This window comes from Taudactylus pleione, unplaced genomic scaffold (assembly GCF_031769625.1).
Source record: "Taudactylus pleione unplaced genomic scaffold, aTauple2 ptg000487l, whole genome shotgun sequence".
Lineage (NCBI taxonomy): Eukaryota > Metazoa > Chordata > Amphibia > Anura > Myobatrachidae > Taudactylus > Taudactylus pleione.
In genome coordinates, this window is record NW_028284889.1 from 1,792,831 (window position 1) to 1,805,167 (window position 12,337).

Genomic DNA, 12,337 nt, shown 5'->3' on the forward strand with positions numbered 1-12,337 from the left:
TATATAATGTACAAGCAGAGCTGAATTAAAGATTTGGGGGGCCCAAGGCACTTAAAGCTGGGGGCCCTAAAGAGCAAAATTTGGCCCACAGGAATCGAGTTCCTGTGTACAAGCTTTTGGCGCGTACATGAAAAGGGAGCATGACCACACATCACGCCCCTAATCCATGTCACTCAGGGCGGGTGTATATCACTTCTCCAACTGCTGGGCTGTTTCCTCCCTTGTGCGCACAGAAGGTGAGAGCGTTTACTCTCTACAGGACAATGCAGCCCAGGGATGGGGGGAGGGGTAGGGAACAGTACTTGAAAAGCAGGACTGTACCACCAAAATTGGGATAGTTGAGGGGGTATGCAAACATACTGTACATATATACATAGTCATACACTTATACACATACAGTCACACACATATATACAAACATACATGCATACATAGATTCACAATACTTGCAGACATACATACAGCCACACATACTGTACATAAAACCACACACTAATACACATACATATATCTATCTATCTATATATATACATACATATTCATAGTCACACACACATACATACATACAGTAGGCACATATACTCTATATACACATACATAGTCACATACATATATAGACACACACATACAGTCACACATACATATACATACAGTCACACATACATATATACATACATACATACATACATATAGTGCCCCCTCCCTGAGTCAGGCTTACAATACAAGCTGCTGGATAGTCAGGTCTTCTCCCCTCCTCTCTCCCATGCTGCAGGCACTGATTTAACAGTGCCGTGTACCTCCACCCCTGCTTGGACTCCACCTCCCTCCTGCTCTACAGCTGCTAGTGCAGTCCTACTCTGCATTGAAGGATTGGGGGGCCCCCTGAGATTGGGGGCCCAGAGTAATTTGTCGTCTGTGCCATCCCCCCTCCCCCCCATCTTCATCCAGCTCTGTGCATATACCCTGGCTGCTCCTGATTTTTACAGATTTAAAGTAGGATTGTCCATAAACAGACATATAAAAAAGTAATCAGAATAATCTGCATTGAAAATAATAAAACTGTTATTTATATTAAAAAAGTTTATCTTGTCCCGCCAGGAATCTATTCACTGGCGGTGATGCTACACCGCAGTTTTCTCCCGCGGGTGATGATGGAACCCGCAGGCTGTTCTAGCGGGCGACGCCAAAAGGGGCAGGGCGCATTCTGCCCTCTTTAAATCGCTCAGGACGTGGTGCCCCGCTAAAACAACCTTGCGGGTACGCTACAGTAGTGCCCCTGCTTCACATTACACAGCACAGTAGTGCCCCGCATTCACGTTACATCACACAGTTATGCCCTTTACACCTTATTATGCCCCACAGTTTTGCCCCTTACACCATATAATGCCCCACACCAGAGCCGTAACTAGACTTTTTTGAGCCCTGTGCCAGAAAAAAGCATTGGCGTCTCCCCCCCATTTTCATACAGGGACGTAAACCGCGCATCTAAAAAAGGGGCGTGGCCTCATGGGGAAGGAGCATGACAAATTGATTTGTCCCGTATGATGATGAAGGGGTACTGATCCCGTTGTACCTCTGTTATCCAGGTGTCACTGCCAAATACAATGTGAATACAATGGCTGCAGTGATTACATAATTATGCAGTATAACCAGCTCTAGATGTGGGAGAGCACTGGTGAAGCTGCCCCTGCAGCAAGATTTGTCCATCAGAACAGTCGTGCACAAGCCTGGAGCCAGCAGTGTATATCACCGACTGAAGGTATAGATAGAGCACTGCTTGTAGGGTAAATGCAGCAAATATCAGCGGCGGGGAGATGCGTGTATGTACCCTGCGCTGGCGACTAAACTCACCGGCAAGGGAAATCGAGGTGTGCTGGTAACACCTGGGTCGGACATCGGTGGCTGTGTTAAAGGCTGCATTCAAAAACTGATAGCTCCATGTGTAATGTGTCTGACTGCAATGTGAGAGGTGACAGTATGATCAATATTTTGAAATGTGTGTGTTAAATAAAAGTGGATGTGACTGATGGTGCTTGGGGAGGTGGCCACATAGAGGGGGAGATGGCCAGGGAGGAGATAGGGGCGGCCAGGAGATGCCGGGGATAAAAGAGGAAACTACAAGTGAGAATGATTATAAACAGAAAATTGGCAGGCCCAAGCAGCGCCCCCTTGCCTGTGGTGCCCTGTGCCATGGCACATGTCGCACCACCCTAGTTACGGCCCTGTCCCACACAGTAATGCCCCTTACACCATATTATGCCCCACACAGTAATGTCCCTTACACATTATGCCACACAAATGTCAAGGCAACACCAACCTTAAAACTTTCTCAACGGTGAATGTATTCCTGCTCGTTGTCAGAGGTTTTATGGGCAGCATGCCCCCTTTCCGCTTGGTGCCCGCGGTCAATGCTCCTGGCACTTCTGGGTACTGCTGTTCGCGCATGTGCCCTTCCCTGTTACTTTATATTATGTATAGACTCCTGCACTAATCCCTTATCTGCTAAATAAAGGGCTGGCCAAATGGACAAAAATATCAGGGGTACCCTTTCCTAATGTATAGTATAAATCAAACACAAGTTATTCTAATATAAGCAAAAGTGCAATTGTACCACTCCCAGATTTGTATAGCCAACAATATCAGTTAAGCAATAATTATATCATAAAAAAAAATCTAACAAATACTTTATTGCAACACATACTTAAAATTGTTGTGCACAGCTGATAAATTCTCTTTAAAAACAGAAAAACTATTAATTATTGGATTATTATTATTATTATTATTATTATTATTATTATTATTATTATCCTTTATTTTTATGGCACCACAAATGTTCCGCAGCGCCTTACAGAGTACATAAACTAATAAGTGAACAAGAAACAAGTAACTTACAGTACATTACAGTGCAGGGCAAGGACACAACTTATATACATTGCTGCAGTAGCAATGATAAAACACTCACAATATGCAGCAGGGAGTTAGCAGCCAAGTGTTAGGTGCCCTTGTGGGGAGTAAGGAGTAGAAGAAAGTGTAAGCAGAAGCACATGAGGGAAGAAGTCCCTGCTCGTGAGAGCTTACATTAAAAGGGGAGGGGCAGACAGAGGCATGACACAGATGGGGTAGATAGGGAGGAAAGAGCATGAGGTGGGTTAGGATGAGAGCTGGAAGGCCTTGATGAAGTAGTGGGTCTTGAGAGCCCATTTGAAGATTTGAGAAGAGGTGGAGAGTCTGTTAGTGAGAGGGAGAGAGTTCCAAAGGTAGGGAGCAGCGCAGGCAAAATCTTGGAGGTAGGAGTGGGAGGAAATAATCATTTGGAAAGAGAGGCGGCTTGCATTTGTTGAGCGAAATGGACGGGCGGAAGTGTGAAGAGAGATGAGGTCAGAGATGTAAGTGGGAGAGGATTGGGTGAGTGCTTTGTAGGGGAGTGTAAGAACCTTGAATTGGCATCTGAAGGGGAATCAGTGTAGGGCTTGAAGGAGAGGAGAAGCAGATGTAGAACGTCTGGAGAGGAAGATGAGCCGAGCAGCAGCATTGAGGACCGATTGTAGTGGAGAGAGGTGGGAGACTGGGAGGCCAGCTAGGAGAAGGTTACAGTAGTCCAATCTGGAGATGACCAGCGAGTGGATGAGGGTTTTAGTAGCATCCAGAGTGAGGAAGGGTCTAATCCTGGAAATATTTTTGAGATGCAAATGGCAGGACTGTAAGAGGTGTTGAATGTGTGGTTTAAAGGAGAGGGAGGAGTCTAGGATAACTCCATGACAGAGCACTTTGGGACTAGAGGAGATAGTTGTGCCATCAGTAGATAATGAAATTGAGGGAAGTGAGGTAATGGAAGAGGGTGGGGAGATGATCAGCTCAGTCTTAGACATGTTAAGTTTAAGAAAGCGCTGTGACATCCAGGAAGAGACAGCAGAGAGACAGTTGGAGATACGGGTGAGGAGAGAGGGGGAGAGGTAACTGGTGGAAAGGTAGATTTGAGTATCATCAGCATATTGGATGAAAGTTAATGTGTTTATAAAATGTTTAATTATTCAAGAATTTGTATAACAAAGAACCAGCGTCCTCCTATGAAAAGCTCAGTTTAAAAAAAAAAAAAAAAAAGGTTGCTGAAATATGAGAAAAAAAAAATGGGAAAAAATATGTGTATATAGTATATTGTCCACATTAGATGTAATGTGTCCAAGCCACACAGTATACAATACTCAGAGAGGGCTGTTGCAACTATCCAACAGATTATGTTGGGGATATATAAATGAGCATAAGGTACTTTAGCTTATCTTAAGTCCCATCGGCAACTCCAGCTTTATACTCAGCACCATGAGTCCTACTTTATGAATCCCTACAAGCATCCTCCTCTATCTTGCCAAGCCGCTAGCAGCTTGTAGAATCCAAGCCAGGTATAATGTATATTTCCCCTTCAGTATTAGTACCTGGAAGTGACATACAGTGAGGGCGGAGTGCGTTTCCATGCCCATAAAGTCCACCAAACTTGTCCCCTCGCGGGCTTGCTTCGTTTGCCACACTTCGGGCACGGTGGCTCGCTTTGCTTGCCACAGGTTTATATTCCCCCTCTATGTTCATGTGGATAGTAGGGAATGACGTTGGACAGTAACTGATTATGTCAGGGTACAAAAACTGAAGGAGATCTATCCACTTCCGTGGAGGTAGGGGCAGCATGTCTTCTTATCGGGACCTTTGCCAGATAAGCTGCTTCCTGGTTAGTGTGTGTAGGGGACGTATCAGACCTTCCCTGTTACTAGAGGTACCACTGGTCCTCTAGCGACTGCGGGCAGAACATGGCCAGTGCAGATCTCAAAGTTCTCCTTGTCGGAACGATAATTCGTCCGATATATCACTTAGGGGTCTATTCATCATCACATAATTTCTACAAAAGTAGGTGAAAATTAAGATTTTTACCTATTTTTGTAGAAATTTAGTGTCTGGGTAATTCATCATTCATGTAACGCAGGAGATATCACTGATAAAACTGTGGCAAGCAGCGCACTAACTCCACTGTTGCATTAAACATCAGCAGTGTCCTAGCGTACTTATCTGGCTGTTCCAAGCACACCACCGCGGCCACTGCAGAGCCATAAGATAACATGATCTGTGGACTTACTGCATTAAGATCACCAGGAGAACATTTGGTACATACCACAATTTTATTAGGACACTACTAATAATTTTATTAGAACAATTGTATTAACTGAAGTACCAAGACTTTAATAGATCTCATTATCCCCCATCCCCCACACCTTAGCCTCATGTTATTCTTGTCTCTTGGTTACCTCTACATCTGTTGCCTATGCCAGTGGTATTTATTAAATGTACAGTTGTGTACTGCATATAAAGTGTATCTATGTCCAAAATACTGCCAGCATTCACTCCACTGTTCTCATGCCATATACTGTCACTTGCTGCTTCGTATATTTTTCTTGTCTCCAATCATGTTACCAGCTGTCTTCACATCTAAAACGACATCCTGCATCCCCTGACGACATTAGTACAGTAGTATGCATGTCCAGTCAAAGCCAAAAAGAGCTTAACATCAATTTTTTTTAAGTGCAAAACAGGCAGAAAATAAAGAAGAGCTTATTTATATAGAGAAAACAGCTTAATACTACTCTATGAGCCATTCAATAAGCCACGGTAATTAACCGCAGGCAAATGCAGTGGCCGAGGCTATTCAGTTGTAGCCCACACAGCCAGCAGGCTGCACTTAACACAGATTTCTGTTTGAACCTGGCCACATGTATGGGAAGCATTGGACTGACTCCCTGGGATACAGATGGAATACCCAGTGGCAGGGCCGGCTCCAGGGTTCGGAGCACCCTGTGCCTGCCCCCTCCAGCGCGCCCTATCTTCGCACAACTGGAAATGGGGGTGTGGCCTAATTACCATAGGTCACGCCCCCTACGTGACGTTATTAGGAGGCGTGTCCACCTCCAAGTAACGTCAGGCTGGGGGTAGCATCACTAGCTGGGCTTCCCCCAGCCCTCTCCCGTCATAGAATGGATGCCGCGTGCATACGCGCAGCATCCATTCAGAGTCTCCGGGGTTCGGCACCGGCGCACAGCTGCAGCAGTGGGCAGTCCCCAACTTCCTGATTTAACCACCCGCGGGCCACTTCGGCCCACGGGTGGAACAGCAGGACAGTAATGTCCCGCTGAAATCGGGATGTTGGGGAGGGGTGCGCCCTCTATGGGTGCCGCCCCCGTGCGACCACTCAGGTCGAACACCCCTAGAGCCGGCCCTGCCCAGTGGGCCCCTATCAACTAACAGAGCAGTAGAGTAGTCATATTTGTGTTAGTACAACATGTGCCCTTGCACAAGGCGTATCCGCACCACCTACATAGATTCCAATCCAAAAAATACATTCACTCCCCTATTACTAGGTGATAAGGAATAGAAGGTAATAGAGAATTTATATAATAATCTACAAAACAGATAAGTGTAGAGAGGATAGGCAAGAAAAGATTCAAGTTACCCCTGAGGAAGTCACAAAAGCACACATGGCGGTCAGTCCTATTAGGTGCGAACTGCGAGGTGCGAGTTGCGATTCTCACTTCGAATTCGCATAGCGAATTCATTTTGCAATCCAATTAGCAACTCGCACAGATCAGTTAGACTGAATTCGCAACTTTCCACTCTCACCTCCCTGAGGGTGAGAGATGGGAAGGAAAATCTTTATTTTAAGGTTAAAACATGGGGACATTGTGCTGAACCCCTTGGACACCCCCCCTAATGACCAATTAGGAAATTGGAAGTTTCTAATTAGCTTACTTAGTCCAATAATTACATGTCATTTTTGGGGGTAAAAAAAATGTCCTCAAATTACCCCAAAATCAAATTTTTCGTTAGTTTAGGCACCAAACTTAATTACGATAATTTTTTAGTTGAAAAATAATTGTCTTTATAATTTTTTTCCATTTTTCAAGTTGCCCTGAAAGTACCCCAAAATCACCCTTTTTCCTACTTTTTTTTTGCATTTTTCATTTAATTAGTTGGCGATTAAACGAAAAAAGTTTGTTTTTTATCATTTTCTTGCATTTTTAAAAAAAACACAAATCTGCCATTTGACACCATTTCAAAACCTACAGTAACTTCATAATGGCCACAAACAGCCGTCTATACGTTCCTGCTAACAAAATTATCCATTTTGGGGGTTCCAGGATAGTCTCCCCACATTTTCATGCATTTCTCGCAAATCTCATTTGGCAGTCAATTCGCACCCCTCCGCTGCGAGTCGTGCGAATAGGCATTTTTAATTGGATTGGAGAATTCTCTGGAGCGCACTTCACGGCAATGTGTGCGACTTTAAAGAAACAAACTTGCTACTTGCAATTCGCACCTAATTGGATGGAGCCCATGGAGCTGTTGATTAAACATGTTTAGGTGTGGGGAACCAATTTCCTTATCCTAACTATATTGGATTGTGACATTTCCTCTGTATACTGTCTAATGTACGTTTCACAATTACAATGTAGTACAAATTATACATAGTTTTGCACTATGATGGTATTAATGTTTTTCTTTTGAGCCTCCTTTGTGAAGTTAATCATTACTATCCAGGAATACTTACTAGTTCCCGTTGCTGGATGGTCCCTGTGCTGCACCTCCAAAAGTGCAAGCACTGGATAATAGGTGGCTCCCTTGAGTAGCACGGTTGCTATTTTAATATAAAATTGTGGGTTGCAGCAGACTTCATCATCTCCCACCTTGGAGAAATGCACAAGAAGGTCACCGGCAGATAATGAGGTCACTTCAGAGTCATGCCACTGTGCTGATTGCTGGAAGATTGAAAAGCAGACTGAAGCTGCAAGCAGGAACTCTACCTCTGTGCTATCTAAGCCCTCGCCAGCGTTTCCAAAAAGCATTGGGACTACTGAATGTGAGTCCCATCTAATGCTGGGCATACACGGCAAGATAAAATTTCTGTCAGACCGACAGACATTTTATCTGGCCGGCTGCCAGCCGCAGATGTCCGCGGCATACACCGTGAGAGAAATCTCACAGTGTATAGCCCGACATCTGCGCTCCGCCCCCGGGGGAGGAGACCTTTCCCTGTTCCCTTCCGTAGGAAGGAACACAGGAAATGTCTGTCTGTCGGCCGCGCTGGGCATACACTGCCCAATGTGGCCGACAGTTACCGGGTAAACATCGCATCGGACGGGCATGCTGGACAATCCAGCACGCCCGACCGAGCAATATTTAACCCTCGGTTGCCCCCCCCCACGCTACAATTATCGTGGCGATCCCCCGATATCGGGCGGATCGTCCCGATAATTGCAGCGTGTATGGCCAGCATAAGGGATGATTTGTTTGAATGTTTATTATGGTTAGAATTAGCTACACATTACTCTTTCAGTACTCTTGTAGAGCCTGCTGAAGGGAAGAATTACTGTTTATGTGGAATATGTGATAAAAAGCTGTCAGATAATTATATTGGACCTATGTGTATGAACTGTTTCCCAATCCCTCTGAACAAATTAAAGATATTGTTATATGGCTGTTGGCTACAATTCAAAATAAGTTTTTAACTAAAGAAGAATGGACTTAAAAGACGTACAGCTTGGTCCTCAATGTGCCAATGAGTCCCTGGTGTCTATTGTGGACTTTGTCTCATTATTAAATTGAGAAGATAGAAGGTAATTTAATACAGATGTAGTTAATGTGTTACTGAAACAAATTAACAAAACCATGTGTATAGCTCAGAGGTTCCCAAACTTTTTTGAATCACGGCACCCTAGTGTATCAGCAATGTTTTCACGGCACCCCTAAGCCAAATGTTTGTTATTGAGAAATTCAGAATTTTTTTTAGTGAAGTAGTAAAGTGAAGTAAATTGTGCTGACCTGTCATCCTTAGGGTCAGTTATGTGGTGAGGACAGGGATGTGCTGACCTGTCATCCTTAGGGTCAGTTATGTGGTGAGGACAGGGATGTGCTGATCTGTCACCCTTTGGGTCAGTTATGTGGTCAGGGATGTGCTGACCTGTCATCCTTAGGGTCAGTTATGTGGTGGTGGACAGTTTTGTGCTTTTGTTTCTCCACATATTTACATTACATTGACCATAAATAATTTGTTTTGGTGCTGGACCATCAACCTGAGGCACCCCTGCAAGTGTCCCAAGGCACCCCAGGGTGCCGCGGCGCACAGTTTGGGAACCACTGGTCTAGCTGATACTTTTCAAGATCCACTTTACGGGGATGAACAAAGGAAAATTTGAGTGTTTATTAAACACCAAGTGGTTAACTATACAGTATCATTAATAAAGAATGGAATCATATGGACAAAAGGCAATTTAATCCTTTTCAGGATAAGGAAGCTTATAATGGAGTTCAGTGCCTAAAATGAATGAAGTACTGCCTAGTATGCATACACAAACAGCTATTCCGTTAGAGGATGGAAGCGCATTAATATATTATATTGGCAGAAAAATGGAAAGCTGCATTTTAAATGAGAAGCTATTGGCCAGAGAAGCAGAATTACAGGTCTACTTTTAAGCAACCTTTTCATCCTTTCAAGAATGATGAGAGTAAATAAAAATCAAAGTCCGCAAAATGACTATCATTTACAACAGACTCCAAGGAGTCCTGTGGGTGGCAGGATCTATAAGTATTCAGACAGATGGATGCTCCCCTCCCAGCAGCAATGGTTCTACTAGGAACATATTGAATTGTAGCCCATAGCCCATTTTTTTTTTTAAATCTTATATTTTTTTTATTGATTTTAGTAAACATACCCAAACAAAATATACATTTAGCTAATAATATCATATCAGCAGGCATGAAATATACAACACAAAATATTGGTCCTATGAGATAATACAGATAGAAATAGTGTAAATCAGGGTATATATTAGAAACATAGATCATAGCCATCTCAATTTGTGCGGATGATACCGCGTGAACCCATAGACGCCGTCTGAGCCCACACGGCATAGAAGTTATCGAGGATAAGTTATCTAAACAGACATACTGTCTAAACATTATATATCCACTCTAAATATCCCATCAGACCAATAAGCAGAAAGACAGAAACCCTTCCATGCCTGCCAACACACATAAATTATACAAATATATATAATACCTATCCCGCCAGAAAAACCCAAAACAAACCACCCTTAAACCCCACACCCTGTATAACCTAATCCCAAACTAGGTATACCTGGATCCCCTAAACCCTTAACCCGTTACTAACTAACCTAATCTGTCTATCTAAATATCTAACCCCCCCTCCCCCCCTACTGAAAATAATAAAACGGGCAAAAAACTAGATGGCCCTGAGCCAGTGGAGGCCGACCCCAGCCCACAAGGCCTGAGCAAAAATTCAATCAAAAACAGATCCGCCCCCCCTTGACATAAAGATAGGATCAGAGATATGAAAATCACTTGTATAAGGATTAAACCCTATCACCTCCCAGCCTAAATACGAACAAAATAATATTTAAATATATATATTAATACAAACATATATAAATTGTACAGGATACATAATAATTGGCAGGGGCATTGGACTTAAGTAACTAAACAGTAGTCATGCCCCGGCTCCCAGATATCTAAAGAGGAATGAAATTCCTCATCTTATTGAAGCAAAATATGGTACTTTTGTGGCATGAAAAATATAAACACTTATAGAATCAGGATATATATTTGAATATCGGTGCGGAAAATAAAAAAATGAAATAGATACGGCATAAAAAATAAAACAGGTACATTTAGACTAAGGATTACTAATCCGGCCAAGCCTCAGGTTCTGGCAAAATATTAAAAGCAAGAGGAGCTTTGGACCAGCCCACCCAAACATATGCAAAAGAGTACATATAATGCTGATATGTTGGAATCAGAATCTTCAGCATAGCATATATGGCAAAAAGATGGGCTTCCTGGAGAGGCATCACAGGTACAGAGGGCCCATAAGCTGCAAACCCAACGGTCTGGGATTTAGTTGCAGTCTCGATGGAGGATATATCCATATATTGAGCCGGAGAAGCCGCATACGATTCAGAATGTTCAGGAATCGGAAAAGAGTCAAACTTGGAAGAAAATGCAACCACTGAGGAGGATAGCTCCAGGAGCTGGTTGTTTGCTTACAAAGTGGGGTCGCCATATTCAGAGAACGAAGGAGAAATTGGAGAAACAGTGAAGTACCGATCACTGTCAGCAAATGGTATCTGAGACATCCCGCTCCGCAGCTTGATGGTGTTCAGGCAGCCATTCACAGAGGCATTGCTTTTCCCCACGTCATGATCACAGGCCACCTTTCCGGCTGTTTGAGAGACAATGTGCGGGAAATCATAATGTGAAAGAAATAACTCAGAATGTAGCTTCATCACCTGTGCTACAAGCCTCTCCTCTGATCTGGTAATTGCTGTAATGAGAAGTTCCATGATAGGATGTGAGGGCATAACCGCTTCAGCAGCTGAATGTAAAAAAAAATAATCTATTATAACAGGGATTGCGTTGTGAGTAAGCTGCAATGTCGGGACTTTCAGCCTGCAGGCCGTTAATAATTCAGGACAGTACTTCCAGATGGTGTCCGAGTCCAGAAACGACGGATTCAAAAAAGTCACCAGCAAACCTTACACAACGAGAGGATGATCATCCGCCTCCCCAGCAACCCAGATCACTGACCAGCAAAAATATACTCCCATCAGAGGAAGCAGGAGCAGCAGGGAACACTGAGGCCAATCACAAGATGGCGGCAGGGCCCGTGAATCGCGGATCCACAGGAGCCTTCAGAGACCTCTGAGTGACCAGAGCAGGGTCCTCCACCTTCCTACCTGTCCAGGACACCGATCGGGATGAGAATAATCTCAACACCTAAGCCACGAGCTTCAGCAGTTTCCGGAGAAAAATCCAAGATGGCGCCCGCGGTGATGAGACGCTGCAGAGGGCGACAAACTTCGCCCACAACACAGCCACCAGAGGGAACAGATCGTCCAAAGGGCTCCAGGAGCGTGGAGAGGTAAGTAACCAACAATGCACCGAAGTAGGAGTCCGGTCAGAGGGTACAGGATACTAATGCCGGATATTTAGGCCCAGGAGCTGCAAAGTCAGCCTCCTTCTCCTAGCTCGTTCAGGCCACGCCCCCCCCATAGCCCAATTTTTAACATGAAAATGAACAATCACATTTTTTGTAATGTTTTTTTTACTGTCCTGTAGTGTCCTCAGGTGGGATTTCATCAAAGTATTCCCTCTGTGCACAGGACAGAACTGTAAATGCAATAGAGAAAGGATACTTTCTCATTTAAAAAGAGGATAGATATCTGCACATTCCTTTTGTACCTCAAATCCTCAGTCTCTCAGATTTGGGCATTGGGACCCCCCTGTGTTT

General features: G+C 43.9%; 1 protein-coding gene across 1 annotated transcript in view; it reads left to right on the forward strand.

The window, feature by feature from the left end:
- REPS2 (RALBP1 associated Eps domain containing 2) overlaps nt 1-12,337 on the forward strand; it is a 222,393-nt gene that overhangs the window by 13,575 nt on the left and 196,481 nt on the right. The window lies entirely within an intron of this gene.